Raw genomic sequence first — 13909 nt, 5'->3', positions numbered from 1 at the left:
AACAAAGAGTACATTACCGGCTGAGCCATGTATAAAATTCAGGATTATGGATTTTTTGTTTTTTTGAAACCTTCCAAAAATAATCCCTTCATTCATTTAGCACGACTCTGCGTCTTTAACTTTGAATACACGTCCTTAATTAAACTGTTCATATTCCAGTTTTAAATTGCTGTCCACATATGCTGCAAAATGATTTATCCCCTGCTGATAGCTGGAACTGATGACTGAAAAAACAATCAGACAAAGAAGTTTTTAATTTATTCATTGAACTAACAAACTACTTCCAGCCCTTTTTTGTTTTGTAAAACTTGTTTTATATCCATGTACATTTTAGAGTTAATCTTTAACTAAAATTGTATTTTTGTTTTTGTTGATTCTGCAAGATTGTTCCACCCAAGATGGCAAAATCTTAAAAAAACTTGTTGATCTCATGAGATTTCTACAATTTTGAGCTGAAATTTCATGAGTACAGCTCACAGGATTTTTGGTACCATTCAATCCAAACCGTAATGTAAATACTATAGTGACTGCTGCTTTATAAATATCTAAGATAGATATAGTAGATAACCATGTTCATCCTCAAAACTGACCCAGGCATCAAACTTCTCCTGATTTGGGCACCACCAACTGGACCCATGGCTAGTTTTACCAGTGGTGGTTTAAGCCCTTATTACTACTAAAATACCCTAGTGATTTGTTCTCTATAAATGATTAGAATTGGTATATACGTTTAAATTAATTGATTCTGGGTACATTTTGTTCTCAGATGTAACTTTCACAGTTATATGCCTTGGATTCTCACATGGGAATATAGATTACAGTAAGGGAACAGCTGGGTTTATTCCCACACATCAACACTTCATTAGTATAGACAGATAACATTGCCTGTGCTCACAATATTTTTATTGCACTATTTCCCCCCTTATTTATATATGTTCTCATGCAATTTATTTTAATTCCCAATGAAAAGAACAAAATCAAAGTCTTTGTTTAGTGACATCTGATCAAGACAGGTTTCAGTTAAGACTTGGAATATCTTTAGCAGATCGGAATATATAAACAAGAACAAATGAGTTCAAATGCATTTTTCTCACCTAGTAAATACTAAAAACGAGTTTAAGAAATTCACTGGCTAGTTGGATTATATATTTTGTCACATATTTTTATATGTCCCAGATGATGGGACTCTTGACTTTAATTCCTTGTCATTGAAAAATAGGTCATGAGTCATAGGAAGATGTAAGAAGTTTGCATGCCTTATTATTCATTTATAAAAATATCAGGAACTTCCAAAGTCCTCTCCACATTTTCTTTTTTCAACTGCTTGTTAGGTTTTGGTGTTAAACAAACAATGTGAGCCTTTAGGACAGTCTCCAGAGATGGGAAGAAGGGACCTGAATTCAGTGTTTCCTTCTAATTGAAATCCATCTGCACTGATAATGATTACTGAAGCAAATTTAACACAGTTGTTAAATGAATACAGTAGTTACAAGCCCATATGCTAATTCCCAACCTTAGTAATGACCAGAACTACCATGCGAATGAAGCCCTTTAGTATGATCACAGATTGTTTACATAATGCAGCAGGGTATAACAAGTACCAGATGTTCACCCAAGCACTGTGATTTGTAGTATTTTTCCACTTATCCATTTCTAATTTCTGTTTGTTGTCATTAAAACTTCATCTGCAGAATTTATTCAGCTTATTTCCACTTTTCTGTGAAATTATCTGAGTCATTATCTCTTTGAAGAGACTGAGTGACAGCACTTACGGGTGAAGTTAACATACAATTTAGGCACCCAGGCCTTCAGTACTATATCTCTATGGTACTTAGAGATGTGTTAGGTATCCATCTTCTAATTCATTCCGGATTAAACCGATCATTTGGCAAAAAGGTGAACACTTGCTAATGCTGTTAGTAACGTGATCCTCAGAACCTTTTCAGTCTTATGACACATGCTAAAGGCTATTATCTTTCCATATTGTACCATACTGTGTTGTTCTGTGGGCAGACTCTGTGAGACAGCATTATGAGATCACATTTAGAAAGTTTTATTTGCAATCATAAAGACTGATATTTCTGAATAAAAGTTTAAATACTCAAATGAAATTTATAGAAACTGCAAACACGGTCTAATATATATACTAGTTCAATATAAATCCAGTTTGACGCATTCGTTCTGATATAACTAAATATAGTTGATCTTCAGCTTTTACTGTAAATATCATCTAAGGATTTCAGTTGTTTATACCCATTTATGTTGGAAATCTATTTCAGATGAATGTAAGAACAAATTCATTGAAGTTATCTGCTGTCTTTTTACCTTTAAAAGTTCAATGCAGAAATTGTGCTCAGGCTTACACGAAGTATTTGACGTGGTCATGACCCATGTATAAAATATAAAAGTACAAAACTGAATAAGCAGAACACTTTATTAACCTTTTACTTGAAGCAAAATCGAATCAAGTTAGCCATAGCAGAAGTATTGTACAGATGGGGAATATAAGAACCTGAAATTTAAAAAAGACGATTTTTAGTCCAGTTGTTGACACCTCATGCAGCAAAATGACAGTATTATACTTTTCTAACTTTAAAACTAGAAATAAACAAAATATGATTGAAATCTGCATGGAAAGATACAGTTTGTTTTAACTACCTAATCATAATAACCTTGGTCTACTATCTTGGGCACAACTTCTTCATTATGTTCATGGTTGTCATGCTGAAAGGCAGTACAAGAATCTTGCCACGTTTAGCCTACAGAAGTTGACATCAAATGGTCAAATTCTAATAGCTATATTCTTGTGAAGTAGGACTAATTATGTGAACAAGATGAGCTGGACTTCCATTCAGACAGACACCATTGCCTGAGACGGTTACTTATTTTAGTTAAATCTGCCAAAGAATGGTATTTTCAATAGCATTAGTCAAAGGTTTTGGTTCAAACTTGTTGCCACTGAATCAATAAGAAGCAAAAGTGAGTTGTCACCAGCAGGAAGGACTCGGGAAGGGAAGTCGCCCGCCACCGGCCTCTCACTTGGGAGCTTTCGCCCATCTCTCCCCGCCATGACCACCACTACCATGTACAAAGGCGGAGGCTCCAGTTTAAATGGCTACAGAGATAATTATCAAATTTCTGTATTTAGGGTAAACCCTCACTTCAAACATATCAGATTCTGCAATGACCATTTTAAAAGCTAAATATAGAAATTCTGTAATTACATATATGGAACTAGATAAAAGTTAGGGCCAGATTTTAAAAGTATTTTAAGTACCTAACAATAAATGATTTAATTAACGGAATAAATACCTTTTAAAAACCTGTTCCTTGGGGTACATCTACACTGCAATAAAAGACCAATGGCACTGAGTCTCAGAGTCCAGGTCAAATGGCTCAGGCTTGCAGGGCTAAAAATAGTAGTATAGAAATTCAAGGTTGGGTTGGAGCCCGGGCTCTGAAACCTAGCAGGCCAGGGACTGAGGGTATGTCTACACCGCAATTAAAAACCTACGGCTGGCTCGTGGGGCACCGGCTAAGAGTCTTTTAATTGTGGTGTAGACATTCAGGCTTGAGCTGGAGTCTGGGCTATAGGATTTTGTAAGGTGGGAGGGTCCCAGAGGTCAGGCTGCAGCCCAAGCCTGAACTACGACAGCACAATTAAGACAGCCCCTTAGCCCAAGCCCTGCAAGCCTCAATCAGATGGTATGGGCCAGTCATGATTTCTAATGGCAGTCTATCCTCAGAGTCCAGGCAGCTATGCTGCTGTTTTTAGCACTGCAGCCTGAACCTCACAAGCCTGAGTCAGCTGACCTAGGCTCTGAGACTGTGCTGCAGGTTTTTCTCTGCAGTGTAGACGTACTCTTAGTGCTCATGAAAACTGTTGGATCTACAGGCCTATGAACTGAAGCTATCGATTAATGTACAAATAGTCACACCATGAGTATTAGCAGTGCAAGTTCCCCTGCCAACATACCTGTATTCTGACCTGGAGAGACCTCCTGTTAGGTCTCTATGCCTATTCAGTGGTGGGCTTTGTGATGTGTACGTATGTCTACACTCTGATTTAAAAAACCCACAGCCCCGAGTCTCAGAGCACAGGTCAGCTGACTTGGGCTCATGAGGTGTGGGGTGAGAGGCTATAAAATTGCAGTGTAGATGTTTGGGTGCAGGCTGGAGTCTGAGCTCTCAGACCTTGTAAGGGGGGAGTCAGCTGACCCAGGGCAGTTGCGGCTGTGCCGTGGGACTTTCATTGCAGTGTAGACGCACCCCTACGGATTCAACTGAGACCATTTATATTTTTTTATTTGCCTCAAGGCTCTGATGTGGATTAGGACCATGTAGTGCTAGGCACTATACAAAAACAGTTTGAAGATAAACTTTATCCTGAAAAATGTATAATCTTAAACCCCAATCCTGTAAATGCTCAAAGGCCCATCTTCAAAACTGCTGTGAGGAAGCTGTCATAGGTGAGAGTGGGCACAACGAGAGCCATAAAATCTGATGACTGCAGGTGTGGTTACACTTCCCTCCCCTCCATGGAAGAATTAAATTCATGAATTTACCTAAATATTTGTCAGTTATAAAAAGTCACAGCAAATCTCATACTAATGAGAATATATTGTTTATGAATACAACCCAACCCATTCAATGTTAGAAAATGCTGCTCGGCATACTCAATTGTGTTTTGGCACTGCAGCAAATTGGTACTGAATACATTTAGTAGCTAATAAATTAGGTGGTTAAAACCTGCACTAGATTTACATTATTATTAGTTAAATCTGAAAGTTGTTAGAAGATCATGACGTGAAAATACTATTCATTCACTCATTTGTCTGCTATAAATGTTATTGGAGATATTTCCTTCCTTATGATACTCTGATTTTCTGCACAAAATCCAACCTCCTTACAATGAATTCCTGGGGAAAAAAAGCCATCTGATCAGAAAATTCACAGTAGTCATGAAATATAATTTCCGCCAGCCTTCTGTGTAACTAAAGGCACAGGGGAAACCCCTCTCCCACAAGATCGCTGCAGTCATGAATTTAAAAAAAAACAAAAAACGGTTAAATTTAATTTATATGTATTTTTTATACCATTTTGGATTAGGTTCTTTGAATTTAAGAATAAGGGCAGAACACATGGTCAAAGCTTAATTTTAAGTGATATCTGCATTAAAATAACTTTTGCCACCAACAAATGGCTGTGAACTATAACAGGGTGTTCCTTCGCTACCATTTAGCATAGTTTTTTGCTCCATTGAATTGGAAACATATGGTACTTTTGCAGACATCCACTTTACTAGAGAATTCACTGTGGTGTGTGCCAGTTGGTGGCTATTGACGCTAGAGAAGATGTAAACAATTAACTGAGTCCCCTATGCAGCAGTTGAACTTGTTTTGTGCATTAGTGGAGTCAGGATGAAAACTGTCGTCTTTCATGCAGCAACACTATCAAGTGAGCCTTCTAGCTGACACAGTAAGAGCTAAGCTGAACCGGTCTCAGGTGAAAATCACTCTTTGCCTGTCTTATGTTTGCCATAACATAAAGTATGTAGCACAAGTTCAAATGCAAACAACACATTTTAAAGAAATTATTACTAGAAGGCATTCAGTGTAAATGGACAGGATGAAATAAATAGGACTGCAGTGTCTAAAAAACTTTTGGTATTACATGTGTTTAATTGATGATGATAACTTTAGGTATGATGAAATTACTTTTACTTATTCAGGACCTGGAAGAATTTAGCTTTCCAATGTGTTTAAAATACTGTTGTCTTAATTTATTACAAGCAACCAGAGGAGCTGGAACCTTTTGTATATGGCAGTTTAGGGAGTTGTTTGAAAAAAGAAAGGTCATTTCTAATGTGCTACAATTCAGTTTGCTGTACAGGATGTTTCCTGTTATAATGTTACAGGCTTGGTTCAAAAAGTATCAAAGATTTTACTGTAATGCCTTTCTAAAATTCCATGTTACCAGACTCTCTCTCTTTCTCCAGTTTCTTTAAAAGAATGGTGTATACCTTCAACCAAGACCCGAAATTGTGTTGAAATAGCAGCACTCCTAGATAGAGCTGAAGGAATATCTTTTCTGCAAATATCAACCTGAAGTTTAAGTGAATTTGCTCTGGCACTGGTCATGCCTCTGTTGTGTTCCCTTTGTGCAGAACTCTGGCAAAAGAGAGTTTCAGAAATAGAGCGTCACATCCACATATTAAAGTACTCATGGACTCTCAGTTTTAAATTTTGGCATGGGGGGATTCCTCCAGTCACAGTCCATGCAATCGCAATTTAACCAACTCAGCTTACATAGTAATGACTATCAAACATTCCAAGACAGAATTCTTAATGGAGACTGCAAGACCTTCCTCTTTGACAAAGCATTTCCACTGTCTACATCACCAGATCTATTACTACATATATATTCCCCAAGCAAAGCCCTCCTTGTTCAGAGGGGGATGAGAGCAGAAATCTCTTGAAATCCATACGGGCCTCAGTATGCAGATTTAATTGATGTGGGAAGCATGTGTTAGGCAATAGAGAAAACCCTGAGACAGGCAGATAGGGAACTTGTACGTTATCAGTACTCAGAGTTACATTTCTGAATACTTTCAAAATTAGGAATGAATTTGAGGAAATCATGATCTGATGACAGATTATTGCATGATCGTAAATAAATAAAAGGAGAGCTAAATTCATTGGATAAACTATTCATTGCAAATTATTTGGTCAGCTGTAATATGGACTATATCAGGCCTAGGATTCCATCTAGCTGAGGAGAAAGGTAAAGACTGGGTTCACGTTACCATTGCTTACAAATCTTATGCTCTGCTGCCACAAACCCTTGTAATTATTTATCTGTCATGGCTCTGCTTCACAAACTGCATTGCAGATTTGGCAGCGAATGCTGATGCAAGCTGTTATGCAAAAGAGTGGTGTGAAGCCCTTTATGCAGATTAAAGCTTTAAATTAAAGTAAATAAAGTCTATAATTGAAGATCAGCAGTATTTCTGTTTTAAGAGTGATTTTACCAGTAGATTAATTCTTTCTGAAATAGATTATATTTCTGTAAGCAGTCATCTGAAGGTGAAGGGAATTAGTTCAGGGTCTATTTCTGCCAGTTGGTGTACTTTTTTGCATTGAAGCTAGGATGAAGAACACAAGTGGTACATGTGTCGCTGCTGCTGCTTCAAAGCTTTGCCACCAAGCAGGACACTGAAGTCATTAAAAATGTGTATTTGCTATAATCCCCAAATCCTTTTCTCCTTAATTTAGAGGAGTTCCAAGTATGACATGTTCACTTGGCACAGTTCTCTTAATACTAGATTTGTTTCTAAGAGGAAGGAGGGGAAAAAAGTCTGAAGCAAGATAAGCAATTGAGAAATGTTGATCTGGTAAAATTTGGAAACTTCTCTTCTGCTTTCTATTTCAAGTGACTTTCATGGCCTCTCTCTGACATACACAACTGCAAAAGCTGCTACGTATGTGTACTTAGTTTATAGCAAAATTTGGTATGGTTTTATATTATATGGTAGGAAAACAATGTTATCTATATAATTATCATTATTATTATTATTTGTAAGATTGTAAGGCCTAGAAATCCCAAAGATAGAGCCCACACTGTGCTGGCATCCTAGTAAGTGACAGTATCTGCTTCTAAGAGCTTACAATCTGAAATAGACAACACCGACTAAGTTTGAGAGAAAGGAAGGATTATCATCTTTTTGCAGATGGGAAACAGGCATAAAGAGATCTCCTGAGTCCTTGTAAAAGGTCTCAAGCACAAGACTGTGTGCCTCTTTAATCAGTAATTAAAGGTTATCATGTATATGTGGAAGAGGCAAAGTAACAGACCCCTTACTCGTCAACAACAAATATACATACTCTACAGAGGACTGATAGACCAGGAAGAGTGACCATGGTTGATGGCATCATACCAGGCATCATAGAGTGAAGCTCCCATATCTGGCTCAATCATGCAAATCTATGACTTTCTGGATAATGCGAGGTAGGGTAAAGGTGTGCACCTCTTTGCATATTGATGGAGAATTTGAGAGCGCATGGTATGCTGGGGTATTTTTGTCTATCCTAATGACTCGGCCAAAGAGTTTACAATATCACAGTGGCAGGATCCCTGTTATTACAGCAGCTAATGCAAGGACTGAGAAGGTGACAGTGTTGCTATCTTTCGTGATTGTGTCTCTTGTGATATTTGGTATCTTACTTAAAGCTCTAGCTGCTAGAATCAGGTTCTTACTTGAGAATCTCAGCTGGCATTTTAAAAGAAAGAGTTTCTAGCTCTCATGACTATGGACCATTAAAATGTCAACGCTAAATGCTCTAAACACCCAAAAGCAAATATAATGAATCCACAATTATTGATTTGTAAACCTCATAATTTCTAAGTAAGAAACATAGAATTATAGGACTGGCAGGGACCTCTAGTCCAGTCCCCCTGCACTTAAGGCAGGACTAAGTATTATCTAGATCATCCGACAGGTATTTGGAGATTTTAAAGAGCAGGTTAGATGATGACAGAGATTCCACAACCTTCCTAGGCAATTTATTACAGTGCTTAACTACGCTGATAGTTAGGAAGTTTTTCCTAATGTCCAACCTAAACCGCCCTTGCTGCAATTTATGCCCATTGCTTCTTGTCCAATCCTCAGAGGTTAAAGAGAACAATTTTTCTCCGTTCTCTTTGTAACAACCTTTTATGTACTTGAAAACGGTTATCGTGTCCCCCTCTCAGTCTTCTCTTCTCCAGACTAAACAAACCCAATTTTTTTCAATCTTCCCTCAGAGGTATATTTTCTAAACCTTTAATCATTTTTGTTGCTCTTCTCTGGACTTTCTCCAATTTGTCCACATCTTCCCTGAAATGGGATGCCCAGAACAGGACCCAGTACTCCAGTTGAGGCTTAATTAGCGGCATAGAGCGGACGTATTACTTCTTGTGTCTTGCTTACAACGCTCCTGCTAATACATCTCAGAATGATGTTTACTTTTTTTGCAACAATGTTACACTGTTGACTCATATTTAGCTTGTGATCCACTGTGACCCCCAAATCCCTTTGCACAGTACTCCTTCCTAGGCAATCATTTCCCACTTTGTATGTGTGCAACTGATTGTTCCTTGACCATGATTTTTGAGGTCCTGATGCATGATTTTTGAACCTTTTAGGCTGGTAGTGCTGGAGTAAGGTCAGGTGAGAGAGATATTGCTGGGGCCTGCTGAGACGCTAAGCATATCTTTCAAGAGCACTGGCGGGTCCAACCAATAGTTTACCTACATAATGCAGCCTGAAGTGTACTCAAGCGAGGCTGCAGAAGGGCAAATATGATCAGACCCACTCAGAGGCAAGAAGCCAATGGGTAATTCTGAGTTTGTGGAGGAATCAGAAGGGTTTCCTCTCTACCCCCATCCAACCATACACTTTCAGTGTTGGAGTGTCAGGCGGGGGCTCTGTATCTGGGAAGTGATTAGCCATTCTAGTGATATCCAGAAGGAACAAATCACTAGTGGTTTGGGGAACTTACAACTGAAATCTTTTGGTGTCCCTTTAAGGTCTTAAAGTATCAAAGAGGTATAAAGATCAGATAGATGCCTTTTGTCGTCAGAGAAAGTGAAAATAGATTGTATTCAGTAGTGGACACAATCCTTTTTGGAGGTTTGGCCATCTCCGTTCTTTCCTGGTGTCCCATGAGATGAATGGGAGTATCACAAGAAGGTGTATTTATATAGCAAGAGTACTTGCTATATAGTGTAATTCTAATGTTTTGATATGGCTTATGAATATTATTTTGAATAATCTTGTTTTCAGATTATGTCCATGTATTCCCAGGGTGACTTCAGGGAAAGGGACATTGCTTTGTGTGGGGCATTGGTTCTCAGACTGGGGATTGCGATGTGGTTATGTGGGGGTCGCAAGTTGTAAGCTCTAACCTTGGCCAGGCATGGGGCTGTGAGCCTCCCTGCTTCCTCCTAGTGGAGGGACATGGGGGAGGGGGTGAGCAGTGATATACAGATATTGATCACCCCCCCCCCACGTTCCTCCACTCCCCCCTAGGGGACTATAGGGAGGGAGTGAGAAGCAATGCCAGGACTCCCTTCATCCAGGTAATTTTCCCCACCTGGGCAGTGCTGTGAGGTGAGCATCAGGAACTGCTGCTCTTTGCCCTCCCCTTACACAGCCTAAGTGGGGAAAGTGACCTGGATGCAGGGAGCCCTGATGTTGCTCCTCGTTCCCCACCTCCCATCCCCACAGACCCCTAGGGGTGTGGAGGAGCAGCTTTCGAGGTGGGATCAAGCAGCAAGCAGCAGTACCAGCCACTCTGTGCATGCAGGTCTGTTTCTCCAGGTGGGCGCAGAAGGGGGCTGCAGGGATTAGAGGTGAAGAGGGCACAGTGCAGGGGTTAGGGGTGAAGCAGGAGTGGGGAGACTACAGGGGTTGGGGCAAAGGGGGAGGAGGGAGCCCATGGGGTCCAGGGACAGGTGCCCACAGGGGTGAAGGGGTCACACTCAGAGGCTTGCTATGTGAAAGGGGTCACAGATACAAAAAGTTTGAGAACCACTGGTATGGGGGTGATTAGGCCACTAGGACAGAATTTTCCCCCTTACCTGAAGTTGCATCTATCACCTTAAATTTGGCATTTAATGATCTGCGGTTCCTTAGTCCTGCAACTGTATTGTGCTCTTAGGGCTTCCTCTTAGCGGGTGCTGATCAACTCCTGGAGGAACTGAGCTTCTTTAACTACCATTGACTTCAGTAGGGGTTGAAAATGCAATTGCTCGGAGCCATGCAGGATTGAGCCTTTAATGTTTTTTTTAGTGATGCAATAGGAAAATTCTATGCATTAAAATAGTGTTTCTCTTTTGAGGAAATCCAAGTACTTTATAAGCCTTGCCTGAACTGCACAATACAACTGCAAAATGGAAAATATCACAGACATTTTGCAAAGTGGGAAAATGGACAGACAGAGAGTTGTAAAGTGACTCACCCATGGTTCAATAGCAAGTCAGTGATCACTTCAAGAATAGTGCCTAGTAATTCTGACTCTTCCTGCTAAATCCCGCATATCATCAAAGTAAGTAAACTTGTCAGCACTTCTTTGAGCTCTTTACTTTTTGGGACTAGAAATTAGTAAGAAAATTAATCAAGAGAATATATTGAAAGCTGTGAGATCTTATGTGCACACACGGTAGAAGTAATCAAATAAACTCCATCTAAGTGAATAAGGCAAACCATATGGGAAGCCTACTGTGTGAATGGGGGATTAAGCCCCAGTCTTTTGTGTGAGCCTCCGGGGGGCTAATTCATTAGAGTTCACATCTCCTGTGGATAGCTTGCTACAGCTCTAAGGATAGTGATTATGTATAAATGTGGCCACAGGACATAAAGAATGATTACCCTTAGCAAAAGATTAATTGTACAAACCATTTTTGAGATGAGGATTAAGCTCTCAGATGTAGCATGTAATGCCAGCATCACCAGAATTACTGAATACTGTAATTAGGATGTAACAGCTGTCACCCATGGCATGTTTGCCATACACTTGATGCAACAGTCAGATTTTTCTTGGCCATAGCCTTTTGTTAGCTGAATGTGCTAGAGTCAGGAATGAAATGGAGAATTTAGAAATGGAATTGGCATTTCCTCATTAGAATACTGTTTCATTACTTTACAGTTAAACCAGATGAGTGAATTTCAGTTTCTCAGTTATTTACTTTTTCTCATCTTTTAGGAAGAGATTGGGGGTAACTAAATTGTTTTATTGCTTATGAAAGTTCTGGACCACTGAATCCTAAATTTGGTATTAACTGGACTCAAATGAATGGTGACTATTAATGAAATGCCTATCACCTGTGGCTAAAGACCGTATTCTGAAACATCTGCAAAAGCTGTTTCAGCTTCAATAGTTCAGCAAAATAATTATGTTCACTGACAGAAACAGAAACAAGTGCTCAACTAGATGAGGACTTTGTGAACATTGTTCTAATGCTATTTATATTCATTCAGAAAATCATAGCTACAAAATGGCTTGTTGTGAAAATGGCAAACTTGAAATAGTGACTAGGACAGGTTTTACCAAGTTGTGGCACCAGTGTTTGCTGTTATGAGAGGTCATTTCTGCTTTTCCTTATCTCTGTGAAAGGGTTTGTGAATGTTACAAGCTTTCATGATTTTTTAAAAAATATGAGTTATTGTCTCTTCTGTTTGGAAAGAAACCATTTAAAATCCTCCAATTTATACTTTTCCCATAATGACTTTTCCTAAAAATCCTTGGATATTCATGATTATGATTTTTCCTTTACACACTATTCAGTAAATAAATGTATCTTAACACTTACATATCAAAATGACTAGAGACATCATAATGGCTCTGTCCCTACAGTAAATTCTGCATGGATACCAAAGTACTTACTACCTTAAGAGTCATGCCATTATTGTCAGTCAGGTAAATATTCCTCATACCAAAATAGGTTTTCTACTCCTAATATTTAAACAGGTTAAACACTTGAATTCTGAAAATACTAATGGACTAATCCTACATATATTTGTGTGAAAGTTGTAGTTTGTAGTTAAGTACTTTTATGAGATGACCACACTCATTTATAACATTTCCATGCAGATTCCTTTTATGATTTTCCTAACTGCTATGTGAGGGAGGATGGGAGAAATTCAAAATTCACAGGCTAAAAATTATATTGCAATGCTTTTAGGTTTAAGACACAAACCTATTAGACCCAGGGAAGTCTAAGTGATAAGTAATACTCCAGCTTTGAGTTTTGATCTTGGGTTAGATTCTCTACTGCTCCTAGTTTTGGCTGGGTACAATAGACAGGGGTGGGTCTCACACAGGCCCTGGCCCAGGTGAGATTACAGCAACTGTAGGACTACTCTAATCTATGCTCACTATGATCCTGAGTGGCCATCAGACAGTCAGGGATTGTCAGAGTGCAGTGTGTCCCAGCCTTTCTCCTTGCCATCCTCAACACTCCTCCTATGATTCAGGAAGATGTTGTGGGATGATGTACCAACTGGCTATAATGGCTCTACTTTGGCTAGGGATTCCCATATGCTGAGACTCTTCTCAGGTTGGGGAGATTGAGTCAGTTTTCAGCTGTGTTGCCCTGCTGGAATGATGCAAAGTCAATGGAGAAGGGAAGAAAATCTGATGCCTTGCTCCCTGTACCCCATTATGGATGCTATTGTTTTGAGAAACAAGTTAGAGACAAGAAAGGAAGAGAATTTCAGTTTGGATACAATTTCCTTAAATTTTCAATTTTTTCCTCTCCTTGGTTCATGCTTATCCAAATTTGATTTGCCCAAATGTAAATTATATCTGAATATATCTCACTAGCACAACTAGGTCCTAATCTCAGGTAGGAGATTAGATAGAACTTTAGACACTATTAGAATACAATGAATAAATAATATTAATATTGAATGCATTTGGGCTGTATGGACCAGACTGTGATTTTGCCTTCAATTGATTTAATCCAGATTAGCAAAAATAATCCTTGTTATACACCTAGCAAACATTTGGGGGAATTTATGAACGTTTATCCAAATCTGTAACTGCCACTTTTACACAGAATTCTAATTTGTTATTGGAAATGCAACTCTGCTCTAACAGAGCCTGAACATGGAGCCTGAACAAGATGTGGAGCATTCAGGATAGACCCTTGCCATTTGTAGTGCAGAGCACACAAGGCCTGGTTGGTTTTGCAGAATACAGCAGGAAAACTTCTTTCACAATATATTCATGCTGATGTCCCTTATGCTACTACTAATTTTTCCGCTCTGTTGCTGGTGCCAGGACATTTTCTTGGGCCACAGTCATCTGGCGCACACTGGTTCTTCACATGCCAAGATAAGAAAATCAACTTCAGTCCTCCAAAGAAT

At 39.0% G+C, this 13909-nt stretch overlaps 1 protein-coding gene across 8 annotated transcripts in view; it reads left to right on the top strand.

Annotated features, from left to right (window-relative positions):
- Positions 1-13909, top strand: part of SPON1 (spondin 1) — a 678179-nt gene that overhangs the window by 408507 nt on the left and 255763 nt on the right. The gene's annotated exons all lie outside the window — the stretch shown is intronic.

This window comes from Emydura macquarii, unplaced genomic scaffold (assembly GCF_026122565.2).
Source record: "Emydura macquarii macquarii isolate MOO-44397 ecotype Brisbane River unplaced genomic scaffold, CSIRO-AGI_Emac_v2 contig_3240, whole genome shotgun sequence".
Classification (NCBI taxonomy): Eukaryota; Metazoa; Chordata; order Testudines; family Chelidae; genus Emydura; species Emydura macquarii.
This window is presented reverse-complemented; position numbering and strand designations above follow the sequence as displayed.